This window comes from Porites lutea, chromosome 4, assembly GCF_958299795.1.
Source record: "Porites lutea chromosome 4, jaPorLute2.1, whole genome shotgun sequence".
NCBI classification, from domain to species: Eukaryota; Metazoa; Cnidaria; class Anthozoa; order Scleractinia; family Poritidae; genus Porites; species Porites lutea.
The window spans coordinates 32,477,197-32,502,515 of NC_133204.1; the positions used below are offsets into that span (position 1 = coordinate 32,477,197).

A 25,319-nucleotide genomic window follows, 5' to 3' on the forward strand; every position below is an offset into this window, starting at 1 on the left:
GACGTTTTAAGTATTATACTGAATTATTTCAATGTTTTATGTCCTGCTTTCTGGGTAATAATAATAATAATAATAACAATAATAATCAGTTTGCTCTGCAGTGAAGCAAGTTGAGGTGTCAAAGTTAGTTGCCTGAGCTTAAGCTTGAAAGTAACTAGAATATTAACTAACCACGAGGTCTTCTTTGCAGATTAGCTCAATGTATCGTCTAAGTCTCTGAAGTCTTGAGGACTAGATGCTAGCTATTCTTGGGTTGCACGTGACGTCACCAAAAATCAAACTAAGAAACAATCGATTCTTCTGAGTTTCTACTTTCACGAGGTATTACAGTACCTAAACATTTTTACATAAACAAATTTTTGGTTCGAAAGGGTTCTTCGTTTTGCGAGAGAGGACGCTTGAATTTCCAGGCTTTTGCGTGACGCGGCATTTAGCTGGCGGACGGGTGAGCTCTTATGTGGGTTAAAAACATTGCCGATTTTGGGAGATTTGCAATCTAAACATTCCTTGTCTCAGGATAAATATTACTGTAATCTTTATGAGTTCCTCAAGCGAAGAATTCACGCATTAATAGGAAAACTCGAAAACAGATGTTTCTGTTGGTATCCGGCGGCCATATTGGTGTTCCTGAAAGGGACACCAACATGGCGTTTCCATACAAAGCTTTATAAATTTAGGTACACCGTTTTCCCAATATCTCGCATTTGAAATACTTCACAGACCTGATTCTTGGCAAGGGATTTTGTATATTTATCTTTTTTCATTTCCCAGATTCTAGTCCTTCTGTATTGAATGGTTTGCATTTTTATTTTTCATTGCGTGACAGTGCAAGCCGCCAATACTAAAACGGTGAAAGGCAAAATCTGTGGACGATGTAAATTCAACAAAAAGTGTTTCAGTTACAATTAGAATAGAGGCAAAAATTCAATAGCTCTTTGAATGGACACAAAACTTTAAGACAAATAAACATACTTACGTTTGTTTTCTAGACCGGCAGGTACTTTTAACAGAAAGAAAAGCCAGCGAATCTGAAACGAAGCTTTTTACAACAACGCAACCAGCGAAACGTCCTAAACGGCGCGCTTTGTGCTGGGGTAGTTGCATGTTGCACGTCATGAAAATGAAAATAAAAAATGGTATCGGATGGATGATTGTGAAGGATACTTCATCACATTTTCTTTTCCCCTTTCATTTTCTCTGTCCTATTGTGGCTCTTTGTCACATCTAGTATCAGTATTGAGCATCTGTAAGGGTACCTGCGGATGTCGATTTTGTCGCGCGTTTGCCATTAAATCGTCGGCTTTTTAGGCGAAATCAACGCCATAATAGAATCATTTTTCGTCGTAACGCTGCTAGCGAGCTCAGCGCAACCACAGCGACGACGCAAACGAGAAAATAAGCAAAACAACAACAAAAAAAGTGCACGGACAACAATCTTTTTGCCGGGTTTCTTTGCCGTCATTATTTTGCACGCCGGACTAGGCGTTGTCAACCTTGATTGATAAGGTAACGATCTTCGCTTCATCGATAGCGATCGTCACGACTTCGGTTTATTCGTAGGAAATCCTTAAAGGGTCAGGTTCACGTTCCAGCACATGCTCATTAATTAAATTACTTTTTTCCAATTCGTTATTAAGTCTATCGGTTAGTAATCCCACTGGCATGTATCTCAGTGATTTCAGAGTGTATTTTAGAGTAACCTGAAGTAGGATGGAGGAGTACTAGAATCGCAGAAGAAAATTACTGGATTATGCGAACACTACCAACGATTGAATTTATTGTTTACCCGACCGTTTTATTCCATGGTTGATGAATTTACAGTTATTTGCACAATATAAATTAATCAAGTGACTGCCAGGGGAGTGTGCAGATTGTTTCTTTGACAACACTATGACGTGATCATATTGCTTGCATAGACGATGAAGCATGTTCCAGCAGAAAAACAGAATTTCGATTAATGAGCATGCGCTGAACCGTGAACCTGTCCCTTTAAGAGTTCGTGAGTATTTTTTTAAATTGGACCCTTATTATTTGTCGTCTAACACAGTTCTCGTATGATTGACAGATTTCTTAACTGGGGCGATAATAGAAAGCCGACAAGCGGCAAGGTTAAAGGCCTTTGCCCCCCTCCTCGCCTCCCCCCAACAAACTTACAAAATTTGTCGGTTGTCGGTTTGTGAGTTCATGTCTGTTGAATCCTCACTTAATTAAGTCAATCAAAAGTTGTCAGTGAATTTGATGGTACTGACAAACTGACATAACTTGTCATTTGTAGGTTCGCCAGACAATGTCTCTTGAAAAAACTCTGACATAGTTAAGTCAAACGTTGCTCGTAAATTAACAGTACTAACAAATCGACAGAAATTTTGCATTCGTTTACCGAAATGAGGATTTTTAAAGGTTGAATAAAGACTTGAACCCTATGATGGTGAGAAACCATTAGAAAAGAACAAAATAGGATAAAGGTAACGTCATTTTGGTGATCCGCTACAACAAGAAACCACCCAGATTCCGGAATTAAGTTCGTCAAAATTTCAGATCCACAGATGCTAACAGGGACACGAATAGGAGCCTAGCTATGGTTGGAAATTGGTTGAAGTGAATTATTTGCTTGCAAATAAGGTATTTATGTCACTTCCTGTCAAAGATTGTTAATTTCATTAATTATATATATTAAATGTAGTCCATATGTGGCAATAGCCACAATAGCTGGGGGGTACTTCACGCCAGCAGCTCAGACGTCGATGAGCTTTTGTATGAAGCAGTAGAAATCAAGTTAAAATTTCGTAGTTCCTCCGCATATACATGTTTTGTGAAATTTGAAATTTATTTACTCGGGCTCTCGACCCATGATAAATAGTCTTTGGTGTTATTACAGAGAACTAATTATATCTATAGCCCTTGAAAAAGAGTTAAAAAGAATGCGATATTGTTTAAATTATTCTGATGAAAAGGTTTTTGTCTACTGAAAATTGACATTAATCAATTTCCTGATGGATACTGTCTTAATCCCTCCAAGACTTCCAACAAAAGAAACAACTGTTTGCCGCTTCGAGTTCTACTTTCATACCAGAATTTCCTCCAGATACGACACTGAGTTAAAGGGTAAGGTTTTTGGTAAGTTTGGTACGTTTTCAGTCCTAAGGTAAAAGTGCTCAAAAAACTACGCAGTAAGAGAAGATGGCGTCTAATTCTTGCATTCTTTCTGATCCATAGTCCAAAAGTCTGATAGTCAGTGCCCCGAGGAAAAAACGTGTATGCGTAGGAACTAAAAAATTTCAACTGGATTCCGATCTACTGTTTAAAAAAGCTCATCGACGTCTGAGCTGCTGACGTAAAGTCCACTGTAGCTTTTAAGGACTCACATTTGACGGACGGGTATACGGATTGTTCGCCGTGATTTCGGCCTTTAAAGTCACTGCAATGCTCAACAACGAACACGGCTTTCAGGCGATAGTTATCTAACAAAAACTTGTCCTACTCCTGGTTTTACCCTCCCCTTAACCGTCACTATAAAATGATTTTGGTCGGTCAGCAATTTTTGATTTTCGACAAAAGAAACGATAGTCAAGAAAAGATTTTCATTTTGGAATAGACATGATCAAAAAATACATTGGTATCCTGCAAATACGTTACATATGAAATGTATTGTCAATTCATCAACTTCAGTTTTAACATGAAAAGGAAACAAAAGACAAATTAATAATGAATACAGTCACGACTTTGTTGACAGGCTGAAAAGTTTAGAATTGAAAAACTTCTTTTATTAATTTCTTTTTCCAGAAACCAAAATCATTTTTGAAAATTATAAACCTGCCAGTTTTTATTATTATTATCATTATTATTATTATTATTATTTAAGGATAATGATTGCAAATTGAGGCTGTGTACACACTATACCGAATAGCTTTTAGAGCTCTGCACTTAAGAGATCAGGGCGGCGTAGCGTCGCTCCGTTACAAAACTCGGGCCGAAATCACCGTCTTATGCGTGAACAGAAGGTTTTCGTGCCGGCGCAACAGCTATCCGGTGCTGAACATTGTTTAAATGTGAGGCACTTACAATCGTTTCTGGCAAATTTCCTTACTTTCCCTCTTTTCAGCTCCTTCACCTCGGTGAATCAAACTGGAAGTAACAAAGAAAGAAAAATTAAAAAAGAAATTTTGTTACAAGATGAGAAATGGTAAGAAAGAATAATTTTCTAGCTTGGATATGTTCTATATATATCCTCTAGTTTTTCCACGGGGACAAACTTACGCGTTTGCAGCCGAGCAAGCAGTTAATCGCAATCCTTTTGAAACGAAATCGCGATCTTTTTTTTTAATTTGTTTCGCCCCATGTAAGGGACTCCAACACAGTCTTAGATTCTGGATTCCACGACGTGGATTCCACCGGGATTCCAGTCATTTTCAGTGGAACTTGTATTCTGGATTCCAATCTTAAGTGGGATTCAGGATTCCTTCAGCTGCATGTATTCCGAATTCCACAAGCCCAATTTCCTGGATTCCGGAATCTCGGATTGCCTTACATGTGAAGATTTGTTAAATATTTTCCCATGTTTCTTAGCACACATTCGTCAGTCACAAAACATGACAAAATAATTTTAGAAAATTGTTTGAACTCATATCAACCTAGAGAAGATTTACATTACGCCATCTAGTTGAATTGCGGAGTCTCAACTATTCCATGATCTAGTGTCAATCAGGGCTAGCCCGGCTCATATAATAAAATCAGGCTCAAATTGTTAGTGTGTTTTTATTGAGCCTTGTAGTTAATGTGCTGCATAACTTCCTTGAGTTTAAGGCAGAGAATATCGGACGCAGCCGTATATACGACGAGGTTCTGACCTGGTTTGTAAATGACTAACCTGCCTTTACGTTTAACTTCTGGATACTGTGTTGAATTCAGTAAATTGCTTGAAATAATTCAGCCGAGCTCTCCCTAAAAGGGTATGTAATTTCTGATTGCTAAAAATGTCTGCAGGCAGTTAACAAGGGCTTACATCTTTACACCTAACAGCGGAAACCATTCCGACATGCGAAACACCATTTTTACACTAAATTCAAAATCAAATTTATGCAAGCATACACAGTCAGTTTTAAACTGGTCTTAGTTAGAACATATGTAACATTATCGGTAAACAAAATCGTACAAAAAGGGGTTTAAATTTTAGTTCACTTTCCAAGATTTTTGTCTACATATATTTTTGCTCACTAGTCACTGAAGCTTCAAACAATAAGTGGCAGCTGTGGAAGCTAGCTAATAAAGTGAGAATGTTTTAGAGTATATTGAAAAAAAAAATAGTTTGATTCCACTTTGGAATAGTCGATAGGTAAAGAATCTGGCCTATTTCGTTGCTCGGCGGAGCTGTTTAAAATACTGACCGATCTTGCGCAATTTTCCGTGTCACTACATTTGTCGAGTAGTTTCCTTTATTCGCAGTAAGTCAATACTCTCGGCGTAGTCAATCGAACGTTCGGTTATGGAACCCAATCGAACTCCAATTGTACGATTGACTTCGATTTGGGTCGGTAATCGAACTTAATCGAACTCACCTAAAAATTTTGCCAGTCAAGCACAATCCGGGGGGGTACTTCCTTATAAGGAGCTAATGGGGATGATCCGCCTAATGGGGTCGCATTTTCACGACTGGATTGACTATAGTGGGGTCGCCTTTTCAATAGCATTACTAGAATGGGGTCGCACATTTTCGGATTTTTGGGGTAAAGCCTGGTTTTCACTAGCGCATAACCATAAACATAAGGACATACGCACAAGCAGAATGGCATATTTGACTCAATTCTCGATACCAGCTTTCCTCAATCCAATGATAAACAAGATGACGGACGAAGCGTCCACTATATTGCTTTTCAAATGTTCGCATGAGGTCTGGGTCAAACTGATCTATGATTGGTCCAAGTCGGCCTTGTGCTTATGCTTGTGTTTATCTATGTCGACCCAGTTTTCACTCATAGTCAAAGCTAGGACATAAGCATAAGCACAAGAAGAACGTACTTGTCCGCTTTTCTTGTGCTTGTGCTTACGCTTATGTCGACCCAGTTTTCACTTGCTTACACATGTGCTTGTGCTTATGCTTATGCGCTAGAGAAAAGCAGGCTTAAGACAGTTCTTCATATTTACGGTTAGCAAACGTACGGGAATGTTGAACTGTATGTGAAAAGAAAAGTTTTCTTCATTCAATGTAAGGTAGATACATAAATAGAAAGTGACTAAGGTGGGATCACGAAAATTACATATTTGCCCAAACGTGACTAAGATGGGGGTCTATAATTGGCCACGGAATAGACTATAATGGGCTAGGGGCTCTGAGAGGCCAGCGGTAGTACCCCCCAAGGACTCAATCGAACATTCGGAAATCAAACACTTAAACAATCGAACATAATCGAACACAGCAACAACCGAACATAAACCTGTTTTATCTGGTTTCAGACATGGCGTTGCATTCAAATAAGTTAAGTATCAATTGCCTAGCTTCAATTTCAAACACGAGTACGCAAAGATGTCACAGACTGAGCGGAAAACGAGTGCTCTTTCTCCGTAGATGTCGGTATTATTTGTTTTTACTTTTAGTGAAGCCTTGTTATGCCAAAAGTTTAGCTTGTATTGCTTCTGTTGTGCAACAGCTTTTACAAACACCGCTTGTAGTTTTAATAGACCTTTACTTTGAGATAATGAGAACACTGGTAGCGCTAGCTATAATGACTATTTTGTACACGCTCTACACTGTTAAGTGCGTTCAGATCAAGTTACAGTGGTCCTTTTTTAACTATCGATACTTTATCGAAGAAGATTTGACTTTTCTGGTATCCTAAGAATATCCCCAGTCATTGGTATTGTCCCGGGAAAGAAATTTTACATGCATTTTTTACGGTGCCATTCATGTTTCGCAGCCTTAGTTAGTAATTTTATCGGTTTTGAATCACTTTAACAATAAAGATTTTAGTTAATGCCGGATTAATTTTAAAAAATGTTGTTGTTAAATTGCTTCACATACATCCTAGGGAGATCTTTTCGATTAATTCAATTAAAACTGGCTGCGTTTTGTCTTTCTACCGAACAAAATAGAACTTGATCAGGTCGATTGAGTTCGGTAATCGAACACGAGTTCGATTAATCGAACTCACCGAAAAGTTCCAGTTCGATTATGTTCGATTACCGAAGGCGAACCAATCGAACAACAATCCTACTGATTGGGTTCGATTGAGTTCGATTGGTTATTGGTTCGGTTTGGTTCGATTGACTACGCCGGGAATACGTGATAACACTGCAGCCTGTGAATGAGATCGTGCAAGAATGAGTTACTTCCGGGATTGAATAGCGACTGTTCACAAACGTCACGGTAGCATTTCACAATGACCAGGGGCACCCAACGACAGGTTCCTGTAAAATATCTGTTCGGAGAAGCAAATATTGTCCAAACTTTGTTATATCTTGCGGGAAGCTAAGAATGTTTAGATGACCGTTCCATTCAAGTTGTTTCGTGGAAGCCGGCTTACCTAATAATTTCCTACAATTTTCTGAAGTTGAATTTTCGCATTTCTCTACGTACCTATCTTAAGCTATTCAAACCTAAAATTTTCGTATTCGAAAATCTGATCGATGGAAAGAGTAACGAGAAAAAATTCTCACTTTCGCAAAACTCTAAATTACATCTTAAATTTTCGGCAAAATAATACTGAAGCCCTGGTAATTTCGAAAAGACTCAATGTGCCCTAGGATGACCGAACAGATACAAATTTTTTAGCGCTGCTTAGCCGTGATGCATTTCTAGAGAATATAAAAGTACTCTGGATAACCTAAAAAGTGTTTTCAATGGGACTGTGCAATTATTACCAGGAGGGGGGGGGGAGAGGTTGGGAAATGGTTGAAATATGCCCCAAAACTAAGTCATACCCCCCTCTCATTAAGCAAAAATTAATTTTAACTCCCCTCACATAATGATAATATTGAGGCTAACCCCCCCCCCCCCCCCCCCCTGCCCCCCTCTTCCCCGCCCTTCAATAAAGTCTCCTCCCATCGATTCCCTCATACCTAGTTTACTTGTTGGATTTCTTCCTCCGGTACAGACACCACTTCAAATGACTCTTCGACGTATTTCGAAGAGTCATTGGAAGAGTCATCAGAATCACTGGACTCTGAGCTTGTGTCGTCTTCGTATGAATTGGGAGATTCCTCATCTTCTACAGCACCTCTGGCACTAAGGTTCCCGCTTGCGTGGGTGAGAACTCAGGAATTTCTGTCTAATTGAGCTTTTTTTTGTTTTTGAAGCTCAATTTAATCATACTGTGTTTTATTAACCATACTTTAAATTTGTATCGCTATTAAAATTTCAACAGTTGGGTTTTTCATTCTGCTAAATTGTGATGCCATGTGTGCTAACATTGGCATCTTTCTTTTTCATTGAATAATATTTTTTATATAGTGCTACTTTTGCAACTTTTAATTAAAGTTTCCTTTTTTATTAAATCCTAGTGCAAATAAAGTAGCACTGTTTAACTGCACTATATAACAGAGGCATTCCTTTCCTACTACAGATAGGAAAACAACCGTTCAAAGGTCAGAACACCTTAGAGTTGATAAATTTGTCAGTTTTATTCTAATGTTAGTATTTATATTTGAACTCTAATAACTCTTCCACTACTTTTCCAGTTTGCAAAAAGGAATGAAAAAGTAATGCTCTCCCCGCCCTGTATGTATTAAATTTTACATCCAACCCCCCTTCTCTTTTGTTGTCATTTTCTCTTATGCCCACCCTCTAATTTTCCAACCCCCCCCCCCCCCTTCCCCTCCAGGTAATTATTGCACAGTCCTTAAGTAGGAGGAAATCGTCGTTGGGTGCCCCTGAATGACTTTCGTTTATTAATTAAGCAGAAACATAACTGGCTTGGGAAGTAAAGAGATAGAGTGTTCATTATTCCGTTCTAATTCTCGGAAACTACTTTCATTATTTTGCAGACAGCCCCGATAGATAACTATGAAACCAAGGGCTTTTCAGGAGAATCGTGTTATGAGCTAGGACTTAATGGATCAGAACTGAAGTAACTGTGTACGATGAAGTCTTGCTTCATTTATTTTTATCATTATTATTATTACATTCTAAGGAATCGAAAAAGCATACTCCTGCATCAAGTAAATTGGCCTTTGCTGGATAAAACCCCAAAATTCTATAAACATCAAAGGTGAAAAAAATTAAAAAATAGGGAGCAGGCAAGGATGAAACAAACCTTTTAACGCGCAAAATCTTCCTTGAGTAACTGAATTTGTCTTCTCTTCCAGTGAAGCGACTTAAACTCCTTCTGCGGGTAAGTCTGAACTCAAGTGTGGGTCCGAAGTCTACAGGAACTTGTTGAAATCTGTACTTTATTAATCTCCCCCAAAAAAACAAACAAACCACTTCACATTAATCTGAGTGACATGTGTAATTGTGCGAATCAAATTAAGCCCGCCAGCTCTTGGAATCTGAAACAAAAGAAAACTCATTAGAATTAAACCTCAAAACGGGAGCCCTATAGCGTAATGTTAGGCTATAAAAGTGTACTGAATGAAGAGCCAATATAAGGTGATTATTGACGTAGAGACTGAGTAATCATTACCAACAGAAATGAATATTGTGCTCTTTTATTAGTTTCCATCGATATCCGTTCCCGGTCCTTTAATTGTTGTACTGAAGAAGACTTAAAATGGCTCAGTGCACCATACTTATAATAAGCGACTGGGACTCAGGCCTTTAAATATCACTCCCATGTTCTGATCCGACTCAACTTGTCAATGTTAAAATGCCTAATGAATTACTTCGCCCAAGTTTCGAGACTTAAGTCAGAACTTTTATTGATGGTTTTCATGGTGACGTCATCAGATTGCAAAGTCAAAAAAGCGAGGTTGTACGAATTCTTATTTACACTAAGTTGAAGATTAATAGGAAATAAATCTTTGTACAAGTTTCCAGCCTCGAAGCATGTTTCATTTCGAAAATACAGCAGTTTGAACTTCCGAGTTTTCACAGTGCGTGACACCAAAATAGGAATGCTATCTCCTTGAAAAAAGTCTCACCGCTTGATTTTCAGCAGTTTAACCATTTCAAGTATTAGAAGATATGTTTATGCGCAAGTATGCTAGTTCTCGAGTGAAAAGGAGGAGCTTTTATAGAAAAAGTGAACTCCAGATGTTTTTGTTGATTTCCGGCGGCCATATTGGAGAAACTGTGGGCCACAAAGACCTGAGATTCGGACAAATTGTTTATATATTAGTCTTTTATAACATTTCATTTTCTTGGCTTCTTCCACTGGACGGTTTCAAATGTATTTTTTTGTGCCGTGTTTATTGCGTGACAGTGAAAACGAAGAATTTATTACAAAAAAAAGAAAAAGAAAACATAGGAAATAACACTACAAATGCAATCGAGCTCTGTATATATATGTAACCCAGCTGATCAGCTGGGTTACTTACGAAAGGCGCCCGGAGAAGAAAGAGAGCGGGAGGCGGGAGCGGAAAGCAGGGGTTATATTTATTCCTGGCAAATGCTTTGATCACACCGGCGTGCATCGAGGATTCATTGAATTGAATTGAAAACTAACCAAGGAGGAAAAGAAAACACCGGCCGTATTATCAGGTTTCATTACATGTTCAACAAAATAGAAAAGCAAAACCTTGAGCGAACGTTGTACCGATTGTGGAAAACGTATCAGGAGCAACCAGCTGATAATATGCCCGCGAATGCTTACGTCTGCCTATCCTCGGCTTAGTCGTAAAAGCTCTTTAAAAATGAATCATGCGCAATTTAAGAAAATAGTTTTCATCTTATAGACTGAGAAGGTTTAAAATTTATTCAAAGTAATAAAAAGAATTAACGACAGTTCGGAGAGAGTTTAGCAGAGACATGAAATCGACAGGGAAAGCCGAATCTGTCCTAGCCGGCCCCCTAGATGCGTGTTTCAGACTTGTACAGGAAGACTTAACTACGTTCCTAAGCGGAACTGCTGAGTATTGACCATGCATCTCTTTCACGAGTCACTGCTGTTGAAGTATTTTTCTTCTGTTCCACTGTAAACAATGCGTGATTGCAGCCCGTAAATGAGATCGTGTTACCTTGTTACCTTGAGAAGACGAAGGGCAAACTAGCCAGCAGACATCCTTTCTCCAAGGTTTGTTTTCAGTCTTCAATCCTCGATACTTTCTTTTTAAGTTTAAAAGAAAAACTGACTGGATCTTTAAACTTTTACTGAATTGTCTTCTTAACCCTCGGACGTACAAGGGGGCGGGGGGGGGAGGGTACTCCCCATAAGGTTTTTCTGATTTTTTTCCTAGAGGATAAAACATTAGCACATCACGTTTTCAGTAGCTGTTTGTTTATCCCTCGCGCAGATTTTGAGACAAGTTTAGTGATGATCAGTAGTTATGGTTACGAGATATGACGTCACAATTAGCAGGTGGTCAAGCCAATTTTGGGTGAAAATACATGTTTTTTCAACTTCTTTCAAAAATAAAAGTAAATCGCGTGGCTAAAATCATGCAAAGTGCTTATCTAAGTGTTATTTTTCATGTAAGGCACCAAAAAATTACCATTTCTCGCGGTTTTAACCTGATTTCTAATTCTTAGTAAAATCCAAGGTGGCGACCATTGTTGATGACGTCACAGGCCTCCACTAGCGCCACCACCCCTAAAATAAAAGGCTTTCCACTAAAGGTAAAATCATTCAAAATAGTGCAACATATCAAAACTCCGGGGAGGGGTTCCATCCACCCCACTCTTGTACCACGGTAGGGGTATGAATTTGCGTGTAAGTCCGAGAGTTAAACCATATTTGGGTGAACCATGCAAAGAGATACAAACAACTAATGTTTTGAGGATGTTGAATATTCTCACTGGTCTCTTTTACACAGGGTCGCAGAAGGTACATTGTAGCTCATTGTAGTTTTGTTGAAGAAACTGATCTGAATTTTCTCACAAGCACTCTATTTTAGTAGAACCAAGAGAGGATCTGAGTAGAACATAGTGCTTACCATGTCTTACTTGAAGAACAAATGAAATCCTTTTTGACTAGTTATGCCTCACTAGTCACACCAAAGATAGAACGTGCTCAAAAGAACAGCAAGTGGTAACGTTGCGAGTATGCGCGAGCCGCTGGACGGAAGTTTGTGGTGGTATTGGATCGCAGCGAATGCGGCAAAGAAAAATGGCGCCTCTTTTAAAAATTACCATCGTCTTAGTCATCTGTTCTATCTTTGTGGAGTGCAGATAAGACAGTCTTCTTTGTAATATGCGAGATTGGTCTCAAGGCTAATAAGTCGCAGATCATTCACAATTTTGCGCGGTTTGTGGTCCATGAGTGATTATTGTTTCGTGTTTTGGCTTGCGCGCGGACACGTCGATAGGGTTCTGCGTAACAGCTGCAAAACTCCTCTATTAAACACTGGATAACTGGGAAAAAATCTCTTCATGTAAGTTGTGACCGAGTACAAAACGTCCGACGCTTACGATTTGAATAAAACGCTGTGAAAAAAAATTCTAAATGCTAGTCTGTTTATATAGTTATAACTGCAGTTCTTGCGACAATCCCCTTGCAATAGTACGATTTCACGTCAGTTATGGTTCAGGAACGCCCTGTTTTTCAGAGATGTGCAACCTTAGTGCAGTGATTCTGCCAGTGATTACTTTTCAGAGATACCCCATCCTAACCACCCGTGGCCAAAGCAGGTGCAGTGCCCTAATTCTGCGACTGATAAAATTTCAAAGATATCCCACCCAGGGCTATGAAATTGTATGTTTCCTTTTTTGACTAGATGATATAAAACTGAAGACCCAAAATCAAGAAATGACATCTATTAAATCTATATGATGCCTTAACTTATTCAGGGGTGTAGGCAGAATTTTGTAATATGGAGGCTCTTGACTCCAAGATGCCCCTTATACTTCTAAAATAAAGAATTAGATGAGCCAAAACAGGAGTGTGGTACAAGATGTTTCATATTGCAGATGTTTTTTATTGAGGTAACCCTAACCATGAAAAATCCTTCCCTTTACTCCCCACACTTCTACATACTAGAAAATTGCAAATATGCACACAACAGTGAAAATACTTAAAACAGTAAAGATCATAGTCATATCTAAAACTGCATTTTCTCTCTGAGACATTGAAGTGAATTTTCTGCTTCTGATACTTCCATGCTTGCACTCATTTTTGCTTTTCATAAATTTTGTTGTTGGTATTTTCTACTGCACATGTGTTAATTATTTAAGATATAACTAATAAGGCCTAGCTCCCTTGACTAGCTCATATCTGGGCTAAGATTAAAAAATTGAAAATGAGAGAAAATTAGCTCTAACTTTTCCTTTTCATTCAATTTCAACATGAGGAGAACATAAGGATCTTAAAGCCTGATATTTATAAAGTCTGACTTTATGGTAGCTTCAAGTGAGCCAATGTATGACTCATTAAAATTAAAGCTTGTCTGTGTGTCTTCTGGGGCACCAAGGCTATTTGACGCAGTTCAGGATGGAGTGACAGACCCTTGACAGATGGATGGAGTGACAGAACCCAGGTTTAGTGCTGAGCATCTCATAGGGAGCTCCTGCAACAGGAAAAAGGCAAATGAAATTTTTCATAACTTGTCATCTTGCGACACCAGGAGCATCAATGAGACTGTTTCAAGGGCAATTTTACATAAAATTAATTGCAACTTGTGCAGCCTATGATATATGACTATATACGCTACTACAGTGTATACACAGCCAAACCGACATTGGCAAGCCAAGTGCTCCTAAATTCATGTGCACAAACACTGAATATATGAGACCCAGAGTATCAAAAGATCTATTTCTATCGGAGAGTGAAAAGTTACCCCTATGGCATTTAGTTGTTGCCCACAACTAGCGATACCCCTTTAGATATTTTTTCAGGATTTGTCAAGTGTCATGGATACGAATTTATATTCAAAAAGGAAAGAAATCTTTTGGATAGAAAAGGAATAATAACATTTATGATTTTTGTAAGGGTACAAATACATTGTATCTGATGAAGCTAATTCTTATGTGGATGCCAATGTAAGGAATCAAATACAGGGATTTCATGTCCAGTGGTGTCTGTACTTCAAACAGAAATGGCAGTCCAGCAAGTGCAAAGGTGAACAAGGGCAAGAATTGTTTTGTGCTTGAACTTGTGCTAGTGTCAAAGTGGGAGTAACATTGTAATGGTCATATGAAAATGCATTAAATCACACTTATTAAATCACTTTTATAGTAGGGCAGGGAAAGAATGCACATATGTGTATTTTCATATTTTATACTGATTTCAGTTATGTTTCAAGACATTAAGTAAACATTTTAAGCATAACATTACAATTCTTTTAGGCGCCAATTTTGTATGTATAAACAAATCATCATTGAATAATTATCAGAATAAAATAATCTTCCAAATGGTGAGGGTTCTGGTCAGTGAATCTGAGAGCTTACAGTGCATGATTATTAAAATGCAAATTCATCAGTGTTCCCCCCCTTGGATGCAAAATCAAACATTCAAGAATGAAAGAGTGTTCCGAAACAATGCTCTTACAAATAAGTTTTGTTGGGATATACTTTTACATGTTAACGAAAAATCTAAAAACAAGGTTGAAAAGGACAAGAAAAATTTGTCCATCTTTAACGAAGTTTTAGCAAATAATATTTCACAATCCACCGCCTCGATCTCTTTATCTCTGAGAACAAATAATCGCCATAGAGCACCAATGTAAACCAGAAAAGCAAATTTTCGAAAATGGAAGGAAACATCCGACTATGGCCTTACTTGTAAGAGTAGGAAATTTGCTTATTGATTTCATGCCGCTAAATAGTATCAAAATACTCGAACTTCCCCCCTTTGAATTAACCATTAAAAGTGAAAATACGGAGTGACCAAAAGAGAAGTTTAACCTGTTTAGTCGCTTGTGTGGGATATATCACTGGATCTCGCTGTACGGTCAGGGTCAAATACTACAAAAATACCAGGGTCACATAAATTACGTTGAATTCAGGCTGCTATAATTTTAACACATAACATTCGATGATGCTGCTCCACATTTCACAAAGTAAATCAAGGGGTATATCTTACCTAAATGTTAGGCAGCTCTGCAGATCGTGGACGATAACCCAGAAATCCGTGACTGCTTGAATGTCAACAAATCAACATATCACAACAAACGACCTCGTGAACGCTTTATCTGCTTCATCAGAGGAGCCAAATGGACGAAAATTAAGAACCTAAATGGTCCTTCTCCCATACATGACACTTCAACATGGCTTAGCCAAAGTATCCAATCTATAAGACATGTCTGTTGTCGATTGGGTATGCAAAAAAATCTCCCTTGAAAGGGCTTCAGAACGGCTTTCGGCCATTACGATTTCCCGTCAACAAGTGCTTCCCAGCAAGTTTGACGCATGCGCAAACGTTACCACTTGCTGTTGCTCAAAAGCCGATTAAACAATTAATGTGGTCACAGTTCGTTTCTTAACAGAAAGCTGCTTACTGATGACCTTCTTAAAGAGTGATAATGCGGAACTCTGCGAAATGGTAATAGATAATAAACTAGCTAAAGCTATCGCCAAGTGCCAACGAGCAAAGATTTTACTCGTATACGCGGGCGCTAAATATTTTGCAATCGAAAGACGGCTAAAGTTAAAAAGCCAAGATTAATAAGGGTGGGACCGGGAATGTATGGTGTGAGAGGTGGGAGATTTGGAGTCTCAATAAATATATTGATATATTATGTCCCTTATAAATTAAACAGTTAGAAAAAATAGGCCAATAACAAACTTACAATTGAATTTGACTGATAAATTTAACTTATAACGCAATCCGCTTTTTATAGTCTCAGCCCAGCATGCAAGTTTCAAATTCAGGACATTTTCATGAAGACCTGTACATTTTCAAACTACACTTTTTCAAATTTAAAAAAAGTATATTTTAAAGATTAAACCAAACGTTTAGTTGATTGATCAGTTATCTGCGTCAATGATATAATTTCTTTAATTTACAAGGAAAAAATGAAAAAAATGTCATAGTGGTAATAATTGTTCCTTGCAAATGCTTTGATCACACCGGCGTGCATGGAAGAGTTATTGAAATTGAATTGAAAACCAAACAACAAAAGAAAAGAAAACACCGGCCGTATTATCAGGTTTCATAAGATGTTTAACAAAAATAGGCAAGCAAAACCTTGAGCGAATGAGGAGTACTGAATGTGGAAAACGTATTAAGTAGCAGCAGGTGATAATAAGCACAGTGCTTACGTCTGCCTTAATGCTTATTTAGTGGTTAAAAATGAATCGTGCGCAAAGGCAGTTAGTTTTTCTCTTTTACCTGAGAACGTTTAAAAAGTATATTAAAAAACACCAAAAAGACAGTTTGAGAGAGTTTAGTAGAGACATCGAGAGGTAAAGAATCCTGGCCCAGTTGCGTGTTCAAGACTTGTACAGGAAGACCTTATTTTCTGCCTTAGCGGAATAAGTGCTGTAGTATTTATCTTCCTTTCTTTCACGGGTCACTGCTGTTGAAGTAGTTTTCTTTTATTCCACTGTAAACAATGCGTGGTTGCAGCCTGTCAATGAGGTCGTGTTTGGACGCGTTTACAGACTGAACTGTTTACAAGTTTTGTTTCAACTGGTGACACGGAGGAATTTTACCTTGAGAAGACAAACTGCAAACTAGAAGAACATCCTTTTTCTAAGGTTTGTTTTCATTCTCCAGTCTTCTTAATCCCTTCCTTTTACGTTTTAAACAAAATCTGACTGGCTCTTTAAAACTTGCCAGTTCCGGGTGATACATGCAGAAAGATACAAACGTAGCAACAAAGAAATGGTCTGTGTTGAATATTCTAGCTCTTTTTATTGCATAGGGTCTCGTTGCCAAAAAAAACTGATCAATTTTAAAATGTGAGAAATATATATTATGTTTTACAAAACGCTCGAAATGCAGTCTCAGACAACCTCAAATCACTCCCCCCTCCCCCAAGAGATTTGTGCTCCGGTCGTTGGATCGCATGGCCACAAATGGCTATTATTTGTTTTCCAAATTTAATCGTTTTGGAGTATGTCACTTGTGTGAACTTAAGGTACACATGCAGGTAAAACCGCGAAAACCTTTCACTTTTTCCAAGCAGTTTGTCAGGTTCTCATCGAGTGTATAAATCACCTTGAATTTGCTTTCAGTAAGCGCAAGCTTTAGAGAGACGTCATCAAGTAGCAATGAGCAATCGATTTAACTGCCTATAAATCAAGCCTCAAGCCTAAACTGAATGAAATGTGCCCTAAAGTCAGTGAATGATAAATGATCTGAGTCATGATACGGCAAGACAATACTGTAAGTTGGTGTGTATGTTGACACGAAGACCGGCATTTCTCCTTCGTTCCTCAATGCAATTCGCACATTCATTCGTTGTTCAACTGCTCTTTGTGCTTAAGCCATTTTTAAGTTATTTCATAAACAAAAGAAGGAAACCTTATTTGTTTCCACTTTCAACACACTATTAAATTTTTATGGCGATTCACAAAATTGGTTTCCGCTAAAGAGGTCGTTAGACGAAACTAGTTTTGTTAACCGCCATATAAATTTAATATAATATATATATTTAGCCACAGCTAAAAGCGAAGCTCCCATTGATAAATTTATAACTTAAATCAAACAATAATTTTGTATTCCACAAATCAGTTAACTTAAGGGCACATTCTTGTGACTTTTGAGGGAAAAGCTAAGTGATTTTGGAGTAAAACAAATTTTGTATCGAGTTGATATAGCCTTATATGTACACCCAAAAATTAGTCTTCGGTCACATTTAAGAGCAATGATGGCTCTTGATCACAGTAGATAAGTCGTGGAAAACAAATTCTTGGAAAACAAATCAGACCGAATTTTTTGCGTTCGACAAGTTTACAAATTCTTGCCAATAAATCTGGGTGCGTGCAAACCAATCTTTTATTTTTTTTATACACCACATCTGAGGAGAAAGAGTACTATGAGGCGCTGTTTTTACCATACAGACCTCGTACAAAATGCAGTATTTCACAATTTTGCAAGACAAATTGCATTCATTCAAAATTCAGGACCATCGAAGCACGCGTGGACTTTTAATTAGCGAAACCGTTCAAAAAATTTCCAAAATCACCTATACGGCCAGCCGGTTGTAACTTTTGACAAGCGCCAAATTTGCGAAGAAATTTCAAAAGAGTTACGCTTCAACGTGATAAAGAATTCATCGAGTCTATTTTTTATTAACGGTTTTATAACGATGTGTAATCTTATAAAAAGCGTTTGATACGCTTGGCATTTTGAGTACTCCTGCAAGCGATGTTTATGAACGGATGAAAACAAACGACAAAGCGATGAAAATTACACTTTTGAGACTACCAAATATCAATAAAGAAAAATAATTCGATAGAACGTTTACAGAGACAACAATTTTCATTCACGAAAACAAATGAGTATTTAAGTGTGTCTAAGAATCCTCAAGTCTTTACTAGTAAGCTTAAAGTTTATGTTTTAAGCCGCCGGTTTCCCGGTGTTGGCTGTTTTCAAAGATGAACTCACGACAAGAAAATCGTTCAAAGCTTTCTTTCTACAGCCAAAATTATAACTAAATATTCTTCGGAAAGTTTTTTCTTTCTATTTACGGTGAATTAATATCGACTAAAGGCTTTTAGAGTTCTGTAAGCTTAAGCTTATATCAAACCTCATACGAGGTCAGATCAGTGTCTCAGTCAAATCTTAATACAAACGTGCATAAACTAGCTTCATAAACTGCGCCGCTGGACTTCATGAAATTAGATTTAAATACAATAATTACTCAGGCTTACCATATTTCGAGATGCAGCTCCTGAAAGCTATCAAGTAAGGCAAGGATCGCTTGAGCCTTTATAATTCTCGTACGCATCCAGCAGAGGTGAAAAACAAAAACGATGCAATCCGAAATCGGATTATCGGCTTTGACAAGCGACGCATTTTTCAACTAAAAACCCAATAAACAAACCAGCCATGAATACCACCATCCAGTGGAAAAAGACAGTTAAAAACATCACAAGTTAACTCAAAACTCTGTCTGCTTCAGCAGTCAAAGTAAACAACTTTCAAGATGCTGCATATATTTTACGCATGAACTCACCTGTCAAATTTTAACCAATCAGAGCATAAAAATTGGACGTGGAGCGTGACCAACACGTGACCACGGTAAGAAAAGGTCTTCCCCGCCTGTATTTTAAAAAAACTGGCTGAATTTTTGCGTCTGAGGTCAGTTTGAAATCAAAATCGTAATAGTGCGGGGCGATACTGACATAAACACAACATATTTGTTGTGAATTTAAAACAAAAATAAACGTGAGCCTACGATCATTGAAATGGGTCGACGCCTGAGCCCGCGATACGGTCAGGTGATAGTGGTCAGCGGATACCCTGTTTTGACAGCTGTCATCACGTGATTACCAAATTTTCTGGGATGGGTAGATTTCCTTAGCTATGGGGCTCCGCCCACGCGCGCGCTTCGCGCGCACGAGGAGCTCCGCTAATAATAAATTTTAATACCTTTTTAAGTAGTTTTTGTCAACATCAATGTCATCTATTAAATTTGAATGTCAGTCCTCGAAATGGGCACGTTTTGGGACTATCGCTGACCTTGATTGTTACCTACATTAGAGTTCCTGTTTTGGTTTAAGGTAGAGCCTGCTGGGTTTAGCCATCAAGCTTACATTGGTTTTCTTGTACTTGACATTATTAACCTTATAGCTTTGGATATCAACAGAAAATTTGTTTAAGCCATTCGGAAAAGCGTTCGTAATTCTCAACGGGTCAGCAAGCCCGAACGTACCTACATTCAAGTTAATATTTAAGTTGGCAGCATTTCGACGCAGATAGCTGTTGGTCGATTGGTGGTTCAGTAGGGTGTGCAGTGAGAATAGTTGAGCTGTGTTCGTTAAGTGATACAAAACATATGAGCTGCTCTGAAGAATAAAGAATACCAAGATGTAAACCCAGATACCTGGTACCTCTACTCTAATAATAATTATAAATGTACTTTAAAAACAAACTTAAATAGTCAAAACGCTCTGATCACATGAATGATGACGTCATGTTCCTTTTTTGGTAATGAAAAAAAATTGAGGTAGAACATTACTTTCCGGCAAATTTTCACGGCCGTGTGATGAAACGTCAACTCTCTACAGTCCTCGGCCTAGTTTCCCGACTTCTTCGCTCATGTTCATTGCCCCCTTAAATTTTAAATTCCGGACGAAAACTGGTTATTTTAAATGCTCCACACAACCAAAACCTCAAATATGCTATTTTATTTTAACCAAATGATGAAATCTTGTCACAGCTTTCAAAAAAAATTGCCTCAAAGGATTCTGGGACAATTTTTATGATAATAATAATTTACTTTTTTCTCTGCAAATCTTTACACTGTATTACCCCTAAGAAATTATTATTCCATTTTCAAAACAAAAGCAAACGAAAACTGAGCCAGAAGTTTAAAAGTGGCGCAAATCGACCGATATTGCAAATCAAAATCGAAAAGTAGACCTACTTTTGAGACTTTTGTAAAATCCTTTTTCAACTTAACTGTTTGTTTGCCGAAATAAATGTTAAACGTTTGTTAATAAAGAAGAACTTTCAAAATTAAAAGGATGTATTTGGCGGCCATATTGTTTTTCTTCATTCTGGGGAGAGATCATGTAGCAATTCTTTTAACGCTAAAAGCCAAATGGTTTGCTACACTAACCTAAAACAATGGAAATAATGATACACAATGTTATGTTAATGTTTTCCCCGCCCGATGAAAAGACACCTTACGAGCAGGGAGAGAATCGTACGGTCAGTTTATAAGGCGCAAAATAGCAAAATAGCTCGTAAACCCCCCACAGTAGCAACAAAAAACAAAATAATAACAACTTTATTGACTTTATCTTTGACATGAAGATTTCAGTACCGAAACAATCAATATAACGTTGACATAGAAAATTACTTGGCGACGTACGGCCGGCTTCTACGTTACTCGTATGTTAAGAAAGTTAAATTAGAGTTCGAATTTATAACAATTTAGAATATTTTCAATATAAGAGGCACTAAGCCTTATGATGTTTTCATCGCACACAGACATGATATATAAAATAGTGCCTCGAGTATAGGCTCTACAAGAAGGTACCCTTTATACGAGAATGTGATGAGTGATTACATTTCAACAAATAGTGGAATTCATCACCAATTTCAATCTAATGCTGGGGAGGATGGGAGCTGCTAAGCCGAGCTTGTCAATAGATTGCCGGAAGATCAATCAAGCTGGTCCCTATGATAGTTATTTGGCAAGTTGCTCTTTCACCAGTTACGTAATACTCTTATGTTTCCATTGTTATTGTCAAAGATACATATTTTTCCATTTCAGATGGTAATCGAAAAGCTGCTTGAAGAATTCGCTAAAGAAAATTTTGGTGATCAAGAGGGAAACTTTTTTCCTGTTTCTCATGACCGAAACCAAGAAATAAAGTTATTTGCGCTGTTGGTTAAGGAGAGAAGCCATTTGGGAACGTCCGCTTAAACTAAATAAGCTTACAATCCTTGCAGGCCTGGAAGATTACGTTGTTGAAGGCAAAAAGAAAGACTTTCTCGAAGGCTTAAACAAACATATTAAAAAAGAAGACCATGGAATGGAATTAGAGGAAGAGAACGGCGATGACAATGGAGCTACAAGGTAAATTAAAACTGAATATGAAGCACGAGAAAGTTTTAAATAATATATTCTGCTGCAGCATATACGGGTAGATTTACGACACTGGGATAAATCATCACCCACACTGTAGTCAGTGATAAGTAACAGTTACAAAAAAAGAACATCAAATGCGGCATGAGGTAAACTACGTGCTTAGGGCTGTGCATCCAAAACAGGAGTCTTTAGTGTGGGTAAAAAACAATGCTTACTTATACCCAAGCATTCTTAACTTCCAAGAAGAGCATTCGAGCAATTCATGGAATGAAGCGAATTCTTTTTTTTATTTTCTTAGCGAACTCAGTGAACACAACACAGCGTTTTTGTGATATTTAATTTTTTTACTGATAACTCTTAGAGGAGTAAAGAACGGCTGGTTATGGAGTCTATTACTCTGTGTAATAGTAACTGTTCATTAGCAGAACATGTAACAATATTGGGATTTCCCGCATGCAGTTGCTTTCCAATGTGCAGTTCGCCAAAGAGATTTTCCAATGTTCTAATAATATTACTAATAATATTACTTCCAAGTAAAAAGCCCCAATATAAATTAGCAACCTCGTTTCCAGACAGCAGCCCGACAGCCTACACACTGTAGCTGTTTATGCATTTTGTGAGCTCAAAACAAATGTCGAAACTTTTCGGCTACCCGAAGACGAAGTAGCCCCAATTTCTGACTCAAACTAAACGGGAGAAATACAAGAATACGGCAAAAATATTAGTGGATGGATGTGATCTACTTTATGACTAAGAAGTATCTGCTAGAAAATCATTAAATCTTTTTAAATTAATCTTAGAAACAGGCAAATGTTTTAAAGAAAGTCTACGAGGAGGTAGGGCTGTTAAGAACTTAGATATGTTTTGAATGAATAATAAAACATTTACTGAATTCGGCTTTCGTATCATGTGAAAAATTACGCAGATCTCTCAGAGGCTGTTATCCATCCTCCTCGATCTGTATAATGGCTTGAGGTCCTTGAGTTCCCATCCGTACTCAGCCTCAATCGATAATCAGTGATCATCAACATTAGGGTTTTTGGTATTACCTACAAGCGAGCTCTCTTGACTCGGGTTGTCGAGAGAGGTGAGAGTTTGTCTGTACCGCCGTTTTTTAAAAACCTTCGCCATATTGTCTAAAGTCTTCGTCTTTTTCTAAGAGCCCATACAAGCAGGCTTCCGAAATCTTACGAGAATTTTGTCGTGTTCCTTTATTTAGCAAGGTAGAAGTTGGAATCAAGGCAGCTAATTGTGCCAGTGCAAGTATTAAGATAAGCGAAGATCTTGGATTCCTAGACTTGGGGAGAATCGATCAAGATTACATAAAAGACCCGGACTTACGTGAAATATTGGCCGACACAAAACTGGACATCAATAAAGCAGAAGTCTTTGAAGACAAAAAGCTGCGTTTGATAACCTCAGTAATTTACAGCGAGCGATTTGAGATTAAGGGCAAAATAAAGAGCGAGGTAAACTCACCCTTTGATAACTATTCTAAATGATATCATGTAGAGAAGCAAAGGGAACATAAAGTTGGTACTGATTCCGTCGTCTTCTCGTCAAATTATGAGTAGGCCATGACTCGAAGGTTCTTAATTCAAAAGAAGAAAAATTAAAAGTCTTCCTGGTTTTTATGGTCAGCACACCTTTTTAAACCCTTAGTTTTGTATAAATTCACGTTTTCTCTTTGCTGAGACCGGCAGGTATTAGAAAAAGTGTAACACAGACCGACTTCAGTGGTGTATCCAGACCTTCAGATAAGGAGGAGGAGGGGGCGGTCTCGAAAAATTTTTTTTTCGGCCCTTCGGGTCTCAGTTTGGTCTAAAATTAAGGGGAGGCGGGTCCCCCGGGCCCCTCCCTGGATCCGCCACTGGACGTTCAGAAACATTGCAGTTATTGTAATTTGTCGAATTTTTTTTTATTGAAGTAAAAAGACGCGTCTTTTTAAATCATTTCAAGGTAGCTTTCTACATTAAATATTGAGTTTTACTCGTCATTTTGTTGTTATTATTATTATTATTATTATTATTATTATTGTTATTATTATTATTATTATTATCTGTCTTAAAGCCTTGTTATTTTTTTAATTTTTTTTTTGCCCTTATTTGTGTGGGCCTTATCATCTTGAGCTCGATTCAACTCATCTGTCAGTGGTATGTCAAGACGAGAGGAATGGGAAGACCGGTGCAACAACTTGTCTGCATTTGAGTTTGAAATAGAAATTTAGCGAAATGAGCTGAGCCTGTATTAAAATGTTTCAAGACCGACGGTGCCCGCCATTGCGTTACCTTAGATCATGATCATCCGGTTGCACTAAAACTTTTCCCCTTCCCCTTTTGGCGGCATTTTGCTGTGTACCAACATTTTGAATTTGTATCGTAAGGAGTCATAGCAGAACACCCTGCAGTGATGTGCCAAGAGTATTTTTTAAAAAAATACTCATCCAAAATTGCGGCCAAAATTGAATTTTTTAAACCCTTAAATATCGCTTCTGTTGGTTGTTGTGTACGTTGTTGGGGATATCGCTTTTGTTGATTTTGTTGGTTGTTTTCCATTTATTGCTGACTTTATTCGTTCTTATTTGTATTTTAAAATTTCGAAGATGGAAGTGGACGGCGAAGTTAATGTTCCCGTGCACCCTTTGGCACAGTTAAAGGCAAAAATTGGGAAGTGTAAAATTCCCCCAAAGATTGCTAGAAGGAACACTCGTGGACCATTCCTGTTCAAGTGTTGCCGTGTTATTTATAACAAGGAAAAAAACCGTTTGGAGCTTCCCAGAGGAGAGCTAGTTGGCAAAACGATTTTCAGAGGTGATGAGGACGACGAGGACGATGAGGAATATAAAAACTCCGCGGTAAGCCTGGAGGAGGGGGAGGAAACCAATTTGACAGGTAAATCGATAATTAACAAATATGTTTTTAAGAGCACTCCGGACTTTTAGTTATCTTTTTAAAACTCGCATGGATACATTTACCGCAAGCAATTAACTGTTTAGCAGAACATGCAAATCATGTCGTGGTACGAATATGTCCACGTCGTATCGATGATTAATTAATAAAAAAAGGCTTGCCAGATTACAGGGTATCATCTTCCAACACACGCTCGCATCAACTTTACAATCCTACTTCTTGACTATGAGGACTTTGTCTGGAAGAACAATATTTAGGTCCCTTTATTATGCCGTGACAACTCCATGTTTTAAAAACTAGGGCCACTGATCCACCAAAGTTATTCTTGATGTCCCAATTGGCTCATCTGGTGTTGATTCCCTTATCTGTATCAAGAGTCGGTACCTTTTGTAAAGACAGCCTTGAAAAACAGTACATCTAATGAAAACAAAACTTAGACTTTGAAATCTACTTTGAAAACGAACTATGGTAGGACAGTTTGGCCTTTTCCATTCGAACTTCTATAAACCATATCGACTTTGCAGACTTTAAACCCAGAACACTAGACTTCCCAGAGCTGCATATAACGCCGTAAGATTTCTTAACCGGACGTACACAGTTTAAATTCATACCCCCAAAGCTGTACAAGGTGGGGTTGATGGAACCCCTCCCCAGAGTTTTTGATGTTGCAGTATTTCA

General features: G+C 38.0%; 1 pseudogene; it reads left to right on the forward strand.

The window, feature by feature from the left end:
* LOC140933317 (uncharacterized) overlaps nucleotides 1–25,319 on the forward strand; it is a 225,109-nt pseudogene that overhangs the window by 193,330 nt on the left and 6,460 nt on the right.